The 20057-nt window shown below is 44.1% G+C and overlaps 1 protein-coding gene across 1 annotated transcript in view; it reads left to right on the top strand.

Moving 5' to 3' along the window:
* The window catches only part of LOC311226538 (ubiquitin-conjugating enzyme E2 E2-like), a 112714-nt gene that overhangs the window by 31102 nt on the left and 61555 nt on the right, over nucleotides 1-20057 (top strand). The gene's annotated exons all lie outside the window — the stretch shown is intronic.

Raw genomic sequence — 20057 nt, 5'->3', positions numbered from 1 at the left:
CTGTTGCCATCCACCGCCAGGTGAGTTCATCAAGTCTGTGGTCACGAGTGTAGGCATTTGCATTGCTTTGTCTCCCAAGTGTAAATCTGCATCTAAAGCGATACTTCCTACTATACTAAGTGGAGATACTAAGTTGAGTCTCTATAGGTGTGGTCAGACTGGCTATTTGCATTGTCTTTCACTCCACATCGTCCTCAGCTGGTTTGAGTGTTCAAATGTAGATTACTTTGGGGTCTCAATTTAAATGATTGTAGCTGGTCTCACTTTGTGTCTTGTCTGTGTTCAAATGCAAATCACTGGAGTTTCAACTTTTGTGATACAATGTGTTTACACCCATTCTGCATCTTGACCCAGAGCCAGATCTCTTGGTTGTCTGTAAATACAAACACATGTTAATTTTCCACTCTTTTCTAAGACCATCTGAGTGGGTTCTCCTTGATTGTCTGTGAGCTTAACAAAACATCAGCTATTTCTCATCCATCCTGTTCTAGGATGTAATGATAGTGTTATCATTTATCAATCATATCGCATATGTACACAAGCATCATATGAATGTGGAACCACACATTTTGAATCATGTTTAAAAATGTCTTACAATGGAAAGGGCTAGTTATCTTTCATTGGTTCTTTAGATAAACACATTAACTCAAGTGAATATAACCTAAACATCTTACTTTTAAACATAATCTATGTTGTTTGTGTTCCAAGTTTTCAACATTGAAAGCTTATAAAGTCTAATCTAACGCTGTTTATGTGGACTACAATTCCTGTACTGCCATATACTGGGAACCGGAAGTGTTTGTTTAGCTCCCATGGTCAGTATGACCGGTACGCCCACAGATGTATTATAATTCTGAAACAGACATTGTAATTAGCTTTATGTGACTTATAATGTGTAAATTTAAAGCAACATAAACACTCAAGTGATCTGAGATAGTTGTGTATATGTACAGTTTCTACGTCAAATGACTCCCTTTTCTTGACTCCTTTTGTATCACAAACAGTACTGAATTTGCAAATCTGGTATGTCATAAATGTATAGTTGTAGCAGTACTGACTATCTGATGAATTGAAAATGGGGGACCCTGATGTAAACAAGACAAAAGTCTTCCTCTGGTCTGCATCCCCTTAACAATTGTGTGTATTGAGCTGTACAGTATTGTACCCATTCTGCAATCTGTTAATAAAGTTTTCAATCAATCAATCAAAGCATCTATATTTATGATTTTCATACTCACCGGGGAAAGCTGCAATGTTCGGTTCGTTTCTCCGGTGGTCTGGGATAATGCAACTCGCATCTCGCCACCGCAGCTCAACATTTTCCAATGGCAGCGCGCACATACATATACAAATAAAACATATACTACACGTGGATTTCACGCACCCTTGGCCTTGGGCTCATTACACTTTACGTTTGCTTATGGATAGTTTAATATAAAATAATAACTTCATGGTGCGCATAGCGTCACGTCATTGCTCCATGCGACGTTTGTGTGTTCTCATTCGCCTCGGAAATAACGCTTTGCAATTCATACAGTATTTTTCCACGAGCTCTCAATAGCCTGGAATTCCTATACCAGCGTTTTGTTACCGAATGAACGCGTCTGTGCATATGTGAAACGTAAACAAACTGAAACGATAAAACTATACTTCCCCAAATGGCCGTTCCCGTGGGCCGGTGTTCTGCGGAATCCGGAAATTACTATCCTAGTTTGTTCCCGTGAACTGCACTTCAATGTTATTCTTTGTATAACGGTAACTCGTCTCTCAATGCTCGTCGCGCTATCCGCAGCCGGTTCTTGACTCAATAAAGCAACGCGACGGGTCCTATAATACTTGTGCACATACAAACGAGACTTAAACAGACAAACAAACAATAATACATATAAGTTAACGTGTGTGTATATCTGACTGTATTGGATCGCTGTACGTTTAGTCGGCCAACATCTGTTGCGACAAGGCATTTATACCCTTGATATATAACTACACATCGTTATTAAAATCATAACGACCGAACCTGACTTCGAAATTTACCAGCGATATATTAGATTATATATACCTTTTAATCATACTCTCGGCCTCTTAACCCGCGACTAACGTCCTGTTTAATGTACTTTCCGCGACTGATGTCCCGTTTAATGTACATTTACGTACTCCCGGGACATCGCGTAATCATGTACTAACTAGGACATCGCGTGATCATCTTCCCGCTATCTGTATTGATCAATTGGTTAATTTAATCCAAAATACATCGTTTTCAGGAATGGAAGAGATTGTGAGCTTAGTTTGAGGTTGAAACAATGAATATTATGACGCTACTCTGGTAATTTCTAATTATGATTCCATCAGCTTCTCGGTCCTACTTCCCGCCTCTTTGCAAAGGAATCACAGAACGTTTTTAACAGAGTAGCGTTTTCAAGGATATCACATCATAATAAGCTCACGTATCTTCTTTTGTTGCCTATATTTTTTAGTCTGCATCAGCTAGACTAGGGGTAGCAATCCAACACCCTGTACTATGTGCCTTAGCTTTTGGTCGGCTCCGACTCAACCTGGAATAGCACTTCAACCTTTGTGCCTAAACTTTTGGGACTAGCACATATAACCCATCCTTTCAGAACCGCCTGATAAGGACCCAGGTGCACGCGCGCCCTGGTAACGATTCTCAATACAGATCAGATATATTAATGCACATTATTCTTACTCAGCCATGATCTCAATATTTGACAACATTCTGTAATATTCACCTGGCACAGAGAAAAGCGGGAAAGTTTTAATTCCTTTCCATAAATTTTTGGTCGACCAGTCTATATACTCACTTTTCTCTGTATAGATGAAACGATACAGCATGCCGGGAGGACGCAAAAAGTCTGTCACAAGTTCGTAGACGCCAATTGTGGGATATTTGTAGATATCCTGATGAAGAATGTGCTCAGTCAACCGAGGCTTGGATAATAACAAAGGTTTATTAACCAAACAGATAGAATACATAGAGAGAATGGCTGAGGCTCTCGCCCCAGGTGATCAGCTGAAATTACCCAGGTAAGAAGCCTTGATTGTGGTCGGGAGGAGCCCTTTATATTTCAACAAAGGGGGTGTGTGGTCCCATTTGATAGGTCAGATGGGGGGGAGGGGGTACAGGTTTGGGGACACAGGGGAGGGGGGTGATTCCACAGAGAGGGGGGGGGGGCACAGGTAAGGGGAACATATTTACATGAGGACATATTATACCACAACAGAAAGGAGCTGACAACTCATAAAACGTCCCCGGTCGACACGGGCCCTAAGACAGCTGCCTGTTGGTGTTTGTTTTTTATTTCAACAGTTCTTTTTGGGGGGTTTTGCTTTTCTTTTCTACTTAATGTCTTGATTATTGTTTATACGTCGTTTATATGCTAAATAAAATGCCAAGAATCTCGATTTAGAAAATAAAGTGCTCTGACTCCCTGCCAGTGCCTCTCTCTCTCTCTCTCTCTCTCTCTCTCTCTCTCTCTCTCTCTCTCTCTCTCTCTCTCTCTCTCTCTCTCTCTCTCTGACATGTTCAGTAAAAGTATTTATTGCTTGTAGCGTGGAGTAGGGCTGCACGATTTTGGGAAATAATCTAATTGCGATTTTTCTGACATATATTGCGATTGCGATAAAATTTGCGATTATAATAATTTTTCTTTTAAGCAGCCCCACAGAGGTTTATTGTAAAATGCGGCTTGCGTCTGGCCTACGTGGTGGGTCTTTTTGGGACACCGAGCCTGAAAATGTTTCTTTTTACCTGGGAATCGATACCGGTACCCAACGGTACCTTTTTTTCTGTACTTTACCTTTACTCTCCCTCTCTGAAGTCTAAACTTCACAACACACAATCTAAAACCCCTTACCTCCCTCTCCCAAACCGATCTTGTATCTCAATGGGACTTCCTGGTTAAACCAATTAAAAAAATTATTTTAATTTTAAATCCATTAATCGTTCAGCCCTAGCGTGGAGTTTAAAAGACACAAGTCCACAGTTGCCCAGTTTTGTTCCCCACCAGCTGTATTTGACTTTCTCAAGCCCACATACACACCTCCACACAGGAGGGTACAGGAGCAGATGTGAGACACCTGCCTTTCTGCAAAAAGCCACGTCTCGTCTGACTGATGTGAAGGTGAAGCTCACCATAGCATAATGTGCATATATATCCAACAATATGCAATATGTATGTCAGGTTACAGTCGTATTCAAATGTATTTATAGTGTACATTCATAGTGTAGGAATGTAAAACCCCTTCAATTAAGGTCGCTTTCACACAGGGGCTGTTTGGTCCGGACTTTCGGACCAGAATTCGATAGTCCGGTTTTTCGGGTTTGTGTGAATGCGTGTTGAACTCGGTTCGCGGACCAAACAGGCGAACTCTGGTCCGCCTGAAAACGTAGGTCTCGGTTCGGCTTCATCGAACCAAACGCGAACCAAATATAGGAAGTGATTATTATTACCACTGCTCGCAGCACTCACTGCAAAACAAGCACACTGCATCTAATCTCTCTATCTATCTATCTATCTATCTATCTATCTATCTATCTATCTATCTATCTATCTATCTATCTATCTATCTATCTATCTATCTATCTATCTATCTATCTATCTATCTATCTATCTATCTATCTATCTATCTATCTATCTATCTATCTATCTATATATGTATATATCTAACTGTGCATCTTGGGAAGAAGGAAGAAAAAACGCGGCTTATTATTATTACCGAGGCGCACGGCATTGGATCAATGGATCAATGCCACGTCAATACTATTATTACCTTACCACTGCTCGCAGCATTCATTCACTGCAAAACAACCACACTGCATCTATCTCTCTATCTATCTATCTATATATCTATATATCTGTGCATCTTGGGAAGAAGGAAGAAAAAACGCGGCTTATTATATTATTAATAAAACAGCTACTTGTGGGCACTCATAAAAACAATGTGGTCTACAAGTTGTTTAGCGAGAGGATGGTGGTAATGTGCTTCAATAGAACAATGGATCAATGCCATGTCAAAACTCGGCTCCGCTGATCTGGAGGGCTCCGCAGTCCACACACAGACACACACACACGTGCGCGCACACACAGGCTCGCAGCCACACACACATTTCCACTGTCCAATAGACAAGCGCCCTTTTCGACCGCGTGACATTAGTTGCGGTTACATGGTGACTTTTAATTCCGAATTATAACTTCGGAATCAAATCATTCGGATGTAAAAAAAAATCATGCGAGTTTACATGTCAAATCTTAATTCCGACAAGGTGTTTACATGAAAGTCACTGTCTAATCGGGAGTTTTCGAGTCATCGTAAGGTTTGGGGCTGGGACGGCTTCTGATTGGGTAAACGTAAACAGGATGTTAACGTCATTACGTTTACCAGAAGTAAACAAACAGCTGCGACCGGTATTCTCAGCTACTGTGCTAGCGTACCAAACAACATTAACCAGACTCTCGGTGTGTCTATTCTGCTAACGTTAAAGGCCTCTAAATGCTACAGCAACTTCAAAGCAACTGCACCACAACATCGACAAAGCAAAGGTGTTGCAGGCCTTTATGCTTCTGCAACATCGACGCACAGCCTATGTAACATTGTACCCCGTATGTAGCAACCCATTGATAACAAGCATAATTTTTACTTCCGGGCGGGGGGTTTCAAAATAAAAGAGCGACGTCTAAAAACACCGTAAATACGTTTATTCTTTACAATATCTAATATATATATCTATACACGAACCTAAACTAATCTAAAGTTAGTTTAGGTTCGTGTTAACGTTAGATAATGTACAAAATAAACCTATTTACGGTGCTTTTAGACGTCGCTCTTTTATTTTGAAATCCCCCGACGGAAGTATTATAGTGTCTGTTGCTAGCAGCTTCACTTTTGCCGGCCGGTTCTGTGCTTTTTCTAGCTAACGTATCATCATTCGTTTCCAAAGGAGAGGAGAGAAAGACCGCGGCTCACATGCAGCTCAAACTACCTGTTGGAATAAATTAATTGATTGATGTTTAACTTGTCCCTGTGTGTGTCCAGTCATTTCGACTAGCAAACGTTGTATCTAACGTTACCTCAGGATACCATTGTATTTAGTTGGTTAGCTATGTAGCTATTTTGTGGATAGCATTTTGTATAGCATCAATACTAGCTGGCTGGCTACAGCTTTATTTACTAAATTATGGAGGCTTTTTAATCGTCAAGGTAAGAGAGGATTTGTCATGATCAACTGAAGGCGTATGCTATGGAACAATATGTGCCCCTGTTCGCGATCATCTATGTGTACTGTAGCCTATGCGCGATCATGTGCAGAAAGACCGGGGGGAACTAATTCCGAAAAAGCGTTTACATGGACAGAAAAAGCTTTAATTCGGAATGATAAACGGAATAAACCGGCCACTTACATCGGAATGGATTTTATTTCGGAATGGCCATTTTCATTCGGAATTAAGTATTTTCAGATGTTTACATGATAACTTTAAATAGGATTTAACGTTAATTCCGAATGAAAAGGGGAATAAACTGTCCATGTAAACGCAGCCATTGTTCAGAAGGTTTGGTGCGCTGACAGATTTCTGTGTGAACGCAGGCGAACCAAATGAAGAATGCAACAATGTTGCAACTTCACCCCCAGAACCGCACCGAGTCCACCAAAACTATATGTGAAAGCGACCTAAGTGGCCTATACCTAACGCTCTCCATGTTGTTCTTTTGTTATCACTTCTCAATATTTCAAAGTCAGTACACTAGCTGCCCTAAGTCAGTACACTGCTCTGCCCTAAGTCAGTACACTAGCTGCCCTAAGTCAGTACACTAGCTGCCCTAAGTCAGTACACTAGCTGCCCTAAGTCAGTACACTAGCTGCCCTAACACTAGCTGCCCTAAGTCAGTACACTAGCTGCCCTAACACTAGCTGCCCTAAGTCAGTACACTAGCTGCCCTAAGTCAGTACACTAGCTGCCCTAAGTCAGTACACCAGCTGCTCTAACACTAGCTGCCCTAAGTCAGTACACTAGCTGCCCTAAGTCAGTACACTAGCTGCCCTAAGTCAGTACACTAGCTGCCCTAAGTCAGTACACTAGGCCTAACAAAATTAATAGTTGGTTTCAGGTTGGTTGTCAGTTTGGCCATGGGTAGGTAGGGAATTTATTTTATTTTTTTATTTTATTCTTTCCCACGGCGACTATGGATAGGGAATTTCTTTATTTAATTAAAATGTTCACAACAACATGGATGCATGTACTCTGCCAGCATGTTTAATATCCATAATACTAAATGTTTGACTAAGATTTCTATGAAACTTCATTCAAGGGAGCTCCCGTAGCTCACCGCGTATCTTGGCGCTATTTCGGCGTCGGGGACAACCGTGCCCGTCACGGATCTGGGGTACACAAGTTCGACTCCCGGACTCGCCGTATTTTCTCAGAGTGTCTTCCCCTGATCTCTATCCCATTCAACCTGTTTCTGTCGGTCATGCTTGACCAGAAAAAGCGATAAACGCTAAAAAATGAAGTAAAAAAGAAAAAACATCATTAATTTTTTTTTTTTTTTTTTTTTTTTAAATAATATAATTTTTTTTTTAAACTCATAAAATATATTGGGTCGCACCTAAATCGGCAGGGTCGGTCGGCAACCTGAAACTAACTATTAATTTTGTTAGGCCCTAGCTGCCCTAAGCCTCAAACATAGTCCAGACATACCAACTACACTGAGGTCCATGCAGACTGAAATGATGCAATAGTGGACCTCAGTACATGTCGTCCACGTGTGATGTGGCTCGCCATGCGTGCTGATGGAAGGAGACTGGTGGATCGAAGAGCTGGTACACCTGAACTATGAAGGGACTGTCTGTCCACATGATGCGTGTAGTGCTGTACCCTGTAGTTCTCTGAGCCTTCAGATAGATAGATGGATGGATAGATAGATAGATAGATAGATAGATAGATAGATAGATAGATAGATAGATAGATAGATAGATAGATAGATAGATAGATAGATAGATAGATAGATAGATAGATAGATAGATAGATAGATAGATAGATAGATAGATAGATAGATAGATTGATAGATTGATAGATAGATAGATAGATTGTCAGGAATGGAGGTAGGTGAGTTCCAATGGGTGAAGGCAATCACAGAGACGGAGAGTGTTTACTCTTGAACAGGTTCGACTTTAATAGTAAGAACACAAGAGTAATTTCTAAGAGAGATAAATGCTAAATAGCACAGGCAGGAAATAAGGTAAATAGGAGCTTATTGGAGGTCCAGAGTTGAACCGTCCGCGTTTTCCCCGAACGCAATTAGTAAAGACCTGACAATGAACAAGCAGAAGACAGGTAGGTTACATAGACACCAAATACCAACATTCCACACACACCCCCGTGACAGCCAATCAGGAACCACCCCTAAGTGACAGCACTAATTGACAGGGAAAGGACAGGTGACAAGCCCAGTGACATATGCCAGGAATGTGGGTGGTCACCGACCTCAGTCGGTGTCCAGAACGTAACAGTACCCTCCCCCGACGAACGGCACCAGACGTTCACCTAGGGGCCTCGGAATTCAGCCGCCGGAAATCCACGATCAGGCTGGGATCTAAAATATCCCTTTGAGGCACCCAAGAACGCTCTTCTATCCCGTACCCCTCCCAATCCACCAAGAACTGAAACCCCCTACCCCTCCGCCTACAACCCAGTATCCTCCGCACCGTGTAAATGGGTTGACCGCCAATAAACCGGGGCGGAGGAACCACAGGCAGTGGCGGGGCCAAGGGCGATGAGAGGAATGGCTTCAACAGGGACACATGAAACGTCGGATGAACCCTCATAGAGCTCGGAAGTCGTAGCTTGTAAGCCACTGGATTAACCCGATGAATCACTTTAAATGGTCCTATAAAGCGAGGAGCCAGCTTCTTGGATTCCACCCGGAGAGGGAGATCCCGGGTGGAAAGCCAAACCCGCTGCCCTGGACGGTAAACTGGAGCCGGACGGCGCTTACGGTTAGCTTGCCGTTGGGTACTAACCGAAACCTTCTGTAGCGCCTTCCGAACCTGTTTCCACGTCCTGCGACAGCGAGCCACATGTGCCTGGGCCGAGGGCACCTCCGCCTCCTGCTCCTGCTCGGGAAACAGAGGAGGTTGAAAACCATACTGGCACTGAAAGAGAGACATACCGGTAGAAGAGGAGAGAAGGGTATTATGCGCGTACTCAGCCCAAGCCAACCTCCTACTCCACGTTGCCGGACTACCGGCAACGTAACATCTCAAGACCCCCTCCAAATCCTGGTTGACCCGCTCCGTCTGCCCGTTCGACTGCGGATGGAACCCAGACGACAGACTGACAGAGGCGCCGAGGCCGGCGGCAAACGCCTTCCAGAACCTGGAGGCGAACTGAGGACCCCGGTCCGACACAATATCCACTGGCAGCCCGTGGACCCGAAAGACATGCTGTATAACTAAATCAGCAGTCTCCCGGGCCGATGGAAGCTTGGGGAGAGGGACAAAGTGAGCCGCCTTAGAGAACCGATCCACCACCACCAAAATGGTGGTGAACCCGTCCGAAAGGGGAAGACCAGAAATAAAGTCCAGAGATATGTGTGACCAGGGTCGTTTAGGAATAGGAAGTGGTCGGAGGAGACCCGCCGGTGCCCGTCGAGAGGTCTTACTACGTGCGCACACCGGACAGGCCGCCACAAAGGAACGCGTATCCCCCTCCACTGTCGGCCACCAGAACCTCCTACGGATAAATTCCAGGGTCCTGGTTGCCCCTGGGTGGCTGGTGAGGGATGACGTATGTGCCCACTGTAGCAAGCGTGAGCGCGCCGCCTTGGGAACATACGACCGTCCCGGAGGACCCCCACCCGGATCGGGCTCCCGCGTTAGCGCCGACCTTACCACCCTCTCTATGCCCCAAGACACGGGTGCCAAAATCAAGGCCGGTGGAATAATGGGATGGGACTGCTCCTCCTGACCAGGAAGATCAAACTGGCGCGACAAAGCATCAAGTTTGATATTCTTAGAGCCGGGTCTATAGGAGATGGTAAATCGAAATCGTGTGAAGAACAACGTCCACCTGGCCTGGCGAGCGTTAAGGCGTTTAGCCCCTTGGATGTAAGCCAAGTTCTTATGATCAGTCCAAACAATGAAAGGATGTGTCGCCCCCTCTAACCAATGTCTCCACTCCTCCAGTGCCAATTTGATCGCCAATAACTCCCGATTACCCACGTCGTAATTACGCTCGGCTGGTGACAGACGGCGAGAGAAAAAAGCACACGTGTGCACTTTCCCATCCTTTAAGCATCTCTGAGAGAGCACCCCCCCCACGCGATGTCAGAGGCATCCACCTCCACAATGAACGGAACCTCTGCGTCATGGCGGATCAATACAGGAGCGGATGTAAATCGACGTTTAAGATCGCAGAAGGCCGACTCTGCCCTAGGCGACCATTCAAAGCCAGGGAGAGAGGACTTAGTGAGAGCTGTTAATGGATTGGCTAAGGCGCTAAAGTTGCGAATAAAGCGTCTGTAAAAATTTGCAAAGCCCAAAAACCGTTGTAACCCCTTGAGCGACGAAGGCCGTGGCCAGTCCAAAACTGCACTCACCTTGGCTGGATCCATGCGCAGATCGCCCTTTGTCAACACAAAGCCCAGGAAGGACACGGTGTCAGTGTGAAACACACACTTCTCAGCCTTAACGAATAGTTGATGCTTGAGGAGACGGTCTAGCACCTCCCGAACGTGCAGTTGGTGTTGCACCATATCGCGAGAAAAAATCAGAATATCATCTAAGTAAACAAACACCGACACCCCAATCAAGTCTCGCAGCACGTCGTTAACTAGGGCTTGGAAGACTGCCGGAGCATTAGCCAAACCAAAGGGCATGACCAAATACTCATAGTGCCCATTGGGTGTGTTAAATGCAGTCTTCCACTCGTCTCCTTCTCTAATCCTGACCAGATTGTATGCATTACGTAAGTCAAGTTTAGAAAAGACCTGTGCCCCCTGTAAGCACTCAAAGGCCGTGTCCATGAGAGGTAAAGGATATCGGTTCTTGATGGAAACGTCATTCAATCCCCTATAATCAATGCACGGGCGCTGATCCCCATCTTTCTTATCAACAAAGAAGAAGCCAGCGCCGGCAGGGGAAGTGGACGGGCGTATGAACGCCCTACCCAAAGCTGTAAAGGAATGTGGATCACTACCCACTTTCAAAACCTCTCTCAAGGGACACCTACGGGAGACTGCAATTCAACACTGGCCCCTGTAAATATCCTAACCCAACCCCCTCCAATGTACAGTCATTTACCTAGTATGGTTTTGTCAATAGTTCAATGTACATTTGTGTTTGTTTGTACAGTGTCTCCTCCCCCCCCCCCTCAATGTACAGTGTTACTTGTTTATACAGTGTGCCCCCCGCCCCCCCCCCCCCCAACCACCTCCAATGTAAATTACCCAGTATGGTTGTCAATATCCCAATGTACCCAACCCCCCCCACCCAACCTCCTCCAATGTACAGTTTCTACGTCAAATGTATATACTCCCTTTTCTTGACTCCTTCTGTATCACAAACAGTACTGTATTTGCAAATCTGGTATGTCATAAATGTATAGATGTAGCAGTACTGACTATCTGTATGTCATGTATGTCATATATGTCTATATGAATTGAAAATGGGGGACCCTGATGGAAACAAGACAAACGTCTTTCTCAGGTCTGCATCCCCTTAACAATTGTATGTATTGAGCCGTACTGTATTGTACCCATTCTGCAATCTGTTAAATAAAGTTTTCATTCATTCATTCATTCATGTGCCCCGCAAGCAATGCCTCCTCTATGTAGGTGTTCATGGCCAAGGTTTCGGGGCGTGAGAGAGAGAACATTCGCCCGCGAGGCGGGGAGGTACCGGGTAGAAGATGAATGGGACAGTCGTATGATCTATGAGGCGGAAGTGCTTTAGCACGCGTTTTGCTAAAAACGTCCGCCAGGTCCCAATAGATCTCAGGCACCCCTATCAAATCGGGATTAGAGGGTAGATCAGAATCTGCCACGCTCCCCACTATCCTGGAGAAAGAGGGAGGAGACAAAAGGCAAGAGGGGGGGGAAGACAAGGGTTTGGGCAAACTCCCGCTGACGATCGACTTGACGTCGGCCGCCGTTGCGAGTTCGCCCGTGCTCCAATTAATAATATGAACACGTGACGACAACCAGGGATGACCCAACACCATGACAGAATAGGGGGAAAAGATGACAAAAAATGTAACCCATTCCCACTCCCCACCCGCCACCCGGATGTGTAATGGAACCGTGCGCTGGGTGACGCTCCCACTGCCCAGGGGCCGACCGTCCATGGCGTAAACCGGTAAGGGAACCCCTAAATCCTCCACTGGGGTTCCCCACTCCTTCACCAATCCCACGTGAATAAAATTGCCCGCCGCCCCTGAGTCAATGAGAGCCTTAGTTCCCCTAATGTCACCCCCACAGTTGATCGCCACCTCAAAAAATTTACGTGAATCAGTGGGCTTGGCAGGCATGAGCCCACCTGCTGGCGCTTTCTCGAAGCCTGACGGCGCACCTTCTATTCCCGACTGGCGCCGAGCTGATACAGCCTGGACCCGACAGCTGCCGAAGCGGTGACCGGTGCGACCGCACCAGAAACAGCGTCGCTCTTTGATGAAGCGCTGCCTCTCGTCGTCCGAGAGCGACAGCGCTCCAAGCTGCATGGATTCATCACCCAGTGGCCCACTCGTATAATGCATGGATGTATCAACACCAGGAGAAGAAGGAAAACATACCTGGGTGTTGTTGACACGCTCCTTCTCCCTCTCCTGGTGCCGATTGTCCATCTTGATGGCGGTGTTGATCAGCACTTCCAGCTGCTCGGGGATCTCACGCGCGGAGAGCGCATCTCGCATCCGCGCTGAGAGTCCCCTGACGAACAGAACCACGCAGACGTTCTCCGACCAAGCTGTCTCCCGAGCCAAGATCCGAAAATTGATAGCGTGCGCGTGCGGAGGCCCTGCCGGCAGTCGAGAAGACGACCGCCAGCCTCGAAGATCGAGAGTACCCGGGAAGTATCGAATACTCTTCTCAACTCCTGGGTAAAGGCGTCCAGACTGTCGCAGATTATCGCTCCCGCCTCTAATTCCGCCGTAGCCCAGGAGAGAGCTTGACCGGTGAGTAGCGTGATAATATACGCTACCTGTGCTATCTCCGATGGAAATGATTGTGGTTGCAGCCGGAAAACGAGTAGACACTGGGTGATGAATTCCCGACATCCATCCGGTGATCCATCATAGCGAGCGGGCGCCTGCAGTCGTGGCTCGTGGGACCGTTCCTGGACCCCGAACACCCCCCGACTCCTCTGCGTGGACCGCTGCTTCTCTCGTCGCCGACTGAACTCCAGCCACTCCTTCTTGGGCTTGTCGGGCTGTGGCCAACGCCGACTGCGCCACCGCTTGGGATGAGCCGACGATCCCGTTGAGTCGGACTAACTCGGCGCTGACCAGCTGTTGATGTTCTTCCATCCGCTCCTGGGCCGCCCTCTGCGCCTGGAGCATCTCCATGATTGCCTCCATGGAACTCTGATGGTCAGGTCTTCTGTCAAGAATGGAGGTAGGTGAGTTCCAATGGGTGAAGGCAATCACAGAGACGGAGAGTGTTTACTCTTGAACAGCTTCGACTTTAATAGTAAGAACACAAGAGTAATTTCTAAGAGAGATAAATGCTAAATAGCACAGGCAGGAAATAAGGTAAATAGGAGCTTATTGGAGGTCCAGAGTTGAACCGTCCGCGTTTTCCCCGAACGCAATTAGTGAAGACCTGACAATGAACAAGCAGAAGACAGGTAGGTTACATAGACACCAAATACCAACATTCCACACACACCCCCGTGATCAGGAACCACCCCTAAGTGACAGCACTAATTGACAGGGAAAGGACAGGTGACAAGCCCAGTGACATATGCCAGGAATGTGGGTGGTCACCGACCTCAGTCGGTGTCCAGAACGTAACATAGATAGATAGATAGATAGATAGATAGATAGATAGATAGATAGATAGATAGATAGATAGATAGATAGATAGATAGATAGATAGATAGATAGATAGATAGATAGATAGATAGATAGATAGATAAAGACAGCAACATTGAATTAAAACTCTACAGAGAGGGTCTCTACACAGAGTTAGTAGAAGCTTTCTTGGCAGATTTGGCTTCTGTCATCTTCGCCTTTCAAGAATATTAGACTCTCTGTCACCCAAATGTATGATGAATAAAAGCCCATGGCTTTTCCCATGGAAATGGATTCACATCTGCCATCGATAAACCAACTCTTCACACCAAGAACCGTTTCTTTTGGAACAGCCCATGTACTTGCAGGTCAAGTCAATCCAAATCACTTAGCGTGTGAATGTGACACACATTCATTGTACCCCTGAATATTTTTAAACAGACTCAAGGATTCAATAAAAGAAATTACCCAAAAAAGAAAGAATCCTGACCTGGTTCCTTCTAGAATGATGTCATTCCAGTCTTAGGAGAAAAAACAACTTGAGCTGTTTCGTTCTGAAGTGAGATCGCCCACAGTGAGTTTTACTATGATGCCGTGAATCAAAGTAGGTTTTCCTTTTTTTCCTCATTTCAGAACCACACTCTTGAAAGAAAGAAAAAGGCGTCTTTGATTAAAAAAAAAGTTAAAAGCTGGTGTCTGGAATCACTCTCCTTTCAGAAGTAGTGTTTTTCCTTTAGTTCTTAACAGTGTTTATGTGTGCGTGTTCAGGGGGATCTCCAATGCCATGTGTACGTGTGCGAGTGTGTGTGTGTGTTGTATTGAAAGAAATATCTGAATCAGTTCTAAACATGTATTACGAGCTCTATAAGAGGAGGGAATGTATCGACCGCGGTTCAAAGTGAAAGCGAAGGCTCTGGTGGTGAAGGTTCCCGTAATGTTTCACCGGGACAATGTGATGCCCTGCCATTGACCTTGTTGCTAATGGAGGAAAAAAGTACAGACAGCGTTCGCTACGTGGCGACAATGAATTAATGTAAGTAAATTGAATGCCCCCACAAGGCGTGTGTGTTCAAGTTTCAAGTTTGTTTTTATTTCACAGTGAAATGCTTTGTTCTGTATGAGCCCCTGAGAATGTGCTTCATACAGTAAAAAAAAGTAAAGGAAGAATAACACTATACAATATACAATACAATATATAAACTAAAGTACAACCTAAGTACAATCTAAGTACAGTGAAAGACTTTACAAATGCAGACTTAATGAGGTACAAAACTTTTAAAGGGGAACTATCTTACTATTTCTTTCACTATTTGGGCAATTTTACACAATTCCTGTAAGTCTATGGAACACATCTGTACGTTTTTTTTTTAATTCATTGTTTTGTATTTCTAATCAAGTACTCTAGAGCAGCATTTTTCTTCTTTTTTTTAACAAATGTTTTTTATTTCCCCTTTTTTAACATAAAACTAGACACACAATACATTAACAGTAGAAATCCACAATAAATCACAGGACTATGACCGACATAATAATAACAATAATGACTGGCCAGTACTTAAATCAAAATAAATGTAGATTAAAAGATATACACATAATAAATACAATACAATACAATACAACACATATGCTCTTGCTTGCTCTTCCTCACTCTTTCCTTCTCCTTCCCTCCCCCCCCACCCCCCCTCAGGACCCCCTCTTGGACTATCCATCCATTATTCCGTTTAACACCAGGGATTACAAGTTCATATGCTATCCTTTATCTTCTCCACCACATCTAACCAGATTGCTATGCTGGCTTCATTAACACCTAAAATTTGTGCGGTAGATATCTCTAGATAAATCACATCGAGATAGGTAAGAACCCATACCTTCCGGCACATTTTATCCGGTTGAATCCAGCGTGATGCTATCAGCTTTTTGGCAGCCGTGAGACCGGACAAAATTTTTCTCTTTACATGTACAGAGGTTGATAACTGAGAAACATCATTCAACAACAATACAGAAGGCAGTACAGGTATGGTCAGAAAAAAATATTCTGATAATTGAGTGGTTACTTCTTCCCAGAATATCTTAACGGGAGGGCATTCCCATACATATGCATAAATGTACCAATATCACCGTTTAAACACAAGGAGCATCGAGGGTCTTGTTTAAGCCCCATTAGGTGCAAACGTCTAGGAGTTAAGTAAGTCCTATGAATAAAATTAAGATTAATCTGTTGATGATCCGGGTTGCGTGACGACAGCCGAACGTTTGCCCAGACTTCATCCCAATCAAAATCTACATCCAAGTTTGGTATATCCTTCCTCCAAACTAAGTCTAGGGGAAGGACATCATATGAGGACGTAAGTGACGATAAAAGTCAGAGACGAAGCCTCTCGATGTCTCCTTTTCATAAAAGAATTTGTGATATCTGTGGTGCTCAAGTGGCACCTTTAATGGGACTCCATGAGCCCTTAAATCTGCTCTTAATTGTAGATAGAAATAATAAGTGGAGCTGGTGAGGTTAAATTAGTTAGATATATCTTTATAGCTGCAAAAACCCTGGTCGTTGAAGACATCCCCCAATGTATGTATGCCCTTCTTTTCCCATTTGGTAAATCTGATGTTTGATGGTTGTTGTGCAATAAGGAGTAAATTGTTATTAAATAGGGGAGAATGACTATGCCATTTAAGTTGGTTAATAAATTTTTTCTGTGTATCACGCCATATCTGGATCACATGTATAATAAGAGGGCCAAATTTCAAGTTGCATTGCTTAATTGATAAGTTGGTGTATACTATATCCTGCAGTCTATGTGGTGCCACTATGTTCTCCTCTAATGGTCTCCAGGATACAGATGCTTGAGAATCAAACCAGGTGATCAGTGGTCTTAAAGAGCGCTTTAAAATAGTAGTTGAAGTCTGGAAATGCTAAACCCCCATCGGCTTTATTTCTCTGTGCAGTGGATCTTTTTATTCGTGGAGGTTTGTTGTTCCAAATAATTTTATATGCAGCGGAGTGTAATTTTTGCCAGTAACCAGCAGGGGGGGGGGGGGGGGTAACGGCAACATCGAGCTGAAGAAGTTAATTCTTGGTAAAACAGCCATCTTAACTATTGATGCTCGGGCTGTACTGAGTTTTTTAGTTTTGACCACCTGCCGAAGTCATTTGTGATCCTATCTAGGAATCCGGTATAATTATACTTCACCGCTTGGCATATAGTGGGGAATATTTCAACTCCAAGACATCTAAAGTGTTCTACCATTGGTATATTTACTGGGAGGGAGGTAGCCTTCGCAGTCACATTAAGTGGAAGGAAGGCGATTTTGGCCAGTTTATCTTAAATCCCGATAGATAGCCAAAATCATCTATTACCTTGAAGATGAGGCAGTGAGGTGGTAGGGTTTTGCATGAACAATATTACATCGTCCGCATATAAACTAATATGATGCTGTGTACCCTTAATTGATATCGGCTCTATGGACTGAGATTGTCTTATATACTGTGCCAAAGGCTCTAGGGATAGAGCAAATAGTCCGGGACTAAGAGGACAACCCTGTCTAGACGAACACGACACAGGGAAGTGTGGGGAGGTGAATTTACCTGTTATAATCATGGCTGACGGATCTGTGTATAGTACTTTGATCATATTAATGAATCCATCTCCTAACCCCATCCTTCCAAGTACTGCCCATAAATAAGACCATTCCAACCTATCAAAGGCCTTCATCGCATCCAAGGATAATACAGCTATAGGAGGCTCGGCATCCTTGCTGGCGTCTATCACATGCAGTAACCGTCTAATATTATCCGTGATCAGGTGGCCTCCGGCTCTTATGAAGCCTGTCTGATCAGGATGAACTAAAGATGTCATATGCTTTTGAAGTCTGATGGCTAGTACCTTAGCGTACAGCTTGAGATCGGTTCCGAGGAGGCTTAAGGGTCTATAACTACCGCATTCGGTGGGGTCTTTGTCTTTTTTAAGGAGGACAGATATGAGTGCCATATTAACGTCCCTGGAGAAGTTCCCCTCTTTGATTGAGTATAAAATCATATCAAGTAATAGGGGTCCAATTACATCCCAACATGAGAGGTACAGTTCTGGTGGGATACCATCCCATCCAGGGGCCTTACCACTTTGCAATTCAGATATAGCCTCCCTAAGTTCCTCTAGTGTAATAGGTGCATCTAACTGTTTAGCGTCTTCCTCTGAAAGTTTAGGTAGGTTCATTTGATCAAGAAATGTATCCAGTTTATTATGATCGAAAACCACTTCTGATTTGTACATGTTGGAGTAAAACGCACTGAAAGTCTCATTGATTTTTTTGGGGTCTGTAACAAGTCCCTGTTGGTCCTTAATAGCAGGGATATCAGCAAATTGTTCATTGGATTGTATCTTCATAGCTAGTAGGTGACTCGGTTTAGAGCCATGAAAGTAATAATGTTGTCTTGTACTGCGTATTTGAAATTCAGATTGTTGTCTTAAAATGGAGTTAATCTCTTTTTTTAACACTTTAATTTGAGATTCCAATTGACCCGAGTAGTTGCGTTGTAAAGAGGAGAACAACGACGAGTGAAGCGTTTCCAGCTCTACCAATTTGGAATGATGTTTCTTACGGAGGTTGGAGGCAAAGACATTAGTGTTTCCCTTGATAAAACTCTTTACCGATATCCATAACATTCTGGGGTCTTGTACCGAACCCGCATTAATCCGCAGGAATTCATTTAGTTTATTTTTGAATTGTAGATTGAATTCAGTGTTTTTCAACAGTGTCGAATTAAAACGCCATCTTGGGGCTCTGGATGTCATTCTACTAAATGAGCCCTTTAGGAGTAAATAGTTGTGATCTGATAGTGTACTGGGTCCCACTTCCACGTCAAAGCTATCAAATAGTCTAGGGGATGCAAAAACATAATCTATTCTAGAAAATGTCTTGTGTCTTGCTGAGAAGAAAGAGTACTCTCGGGCCGTTGGGTTGAGTAATCGCCACAGATAATTTACACCTGTATCCTTGGCCCAAGCCTGTAATGCTTTAGAGGCCTGTTTCTGGTCATTGGATGTGGTGTTATCAAGCTCAAGCTCGGCTCTCAACAGGACCTCAATAGTTGGATATATATCTATTATGAATTGCTACTCCAGACGAATTACACACAGGAATACTGCAACCTGTTTAGACTATGGCTAGTTTGAATATATTGATTTGGAATACTGGGGGTCTAATTATACAAAATAAACACAAAAGCGTGCTTACTTGGATGAAAAGACAACAGGTTGATGTGGCTCTTTTAAGCGAAACGCACCTTTTATTGGCTGACAATGTAAAGCTGGTGGATAAAATATATCAAAACATAAGCTACTCATCTTTTGGAACTAGAACTCGTGGTGTAGCTATAGTCGTGAAACGAAAGTTGAATATTAAATTGTTGGACGTATGGTCTGATGCAGATGGCCGAGTAACTATTGCTAAGATAGACTACTGTAACAGGAAAATCGCTTTGGTAGCGGCTTATGCCCCTAATCTTTACGATGCTAACTTCTACAATTCACTCACTAGAGCAATGTCAGATCTCCCTGTGTATTCATTTATAACTGGTGCGGATTTTAATGCCATCTGGGATCCCTCGATTGATAGAGCAGCATTTTTCCACTTCAAGATTCAAAGCTGTTTTTGGCTGGGCTCCGCCCATACTCGCAATGCGTTTTGAGTGACAGTCACCAACCAACCAACTGTTTGAAAATACTAGAATCCAACATAGTCTGGTGAAAACGCACCTTATGTTATGGCTGGATCATCACCGTTTGTCCTCTTCCTCTTCATAATAATATTCAATAGTTCGCTCTAGGCGATCGCCATTGTAGGGTTTTGATGATATTTTTTATTCATTATTCATCCAGGGACCTTGGTGTTACCATAGGCATAGGGAATGAGTCTGAGATCGCCAAAGTGCAATACCGGCCGCATCCAGCTAGACGGCGGTATCGAGCACCCTTTGAAACCTTATATCTTGCCCTGTGTTACACTCAAATGTCTCCGGGCGCAGTTTTCTGGGTCGGG

The sequence above is a fragment of the Notolepis coatsorum genome (genome assembly GCF_963971535.1).
Source record: "Notolepis coatsorum genome assembly, chromosome: 4".
Taxonomy (NCBI): Eukaryota; Metazoa; Chordata; class Actinopteri; order Aulopiformes; family Paralepididae; genus Notolepis; species Notolepis coatsorum.
The sequence above is the reverse complement of the archived record's forward strand: the minus strand, read 5'-3'. Positions and strand labels throughout refer to the sequence as shown.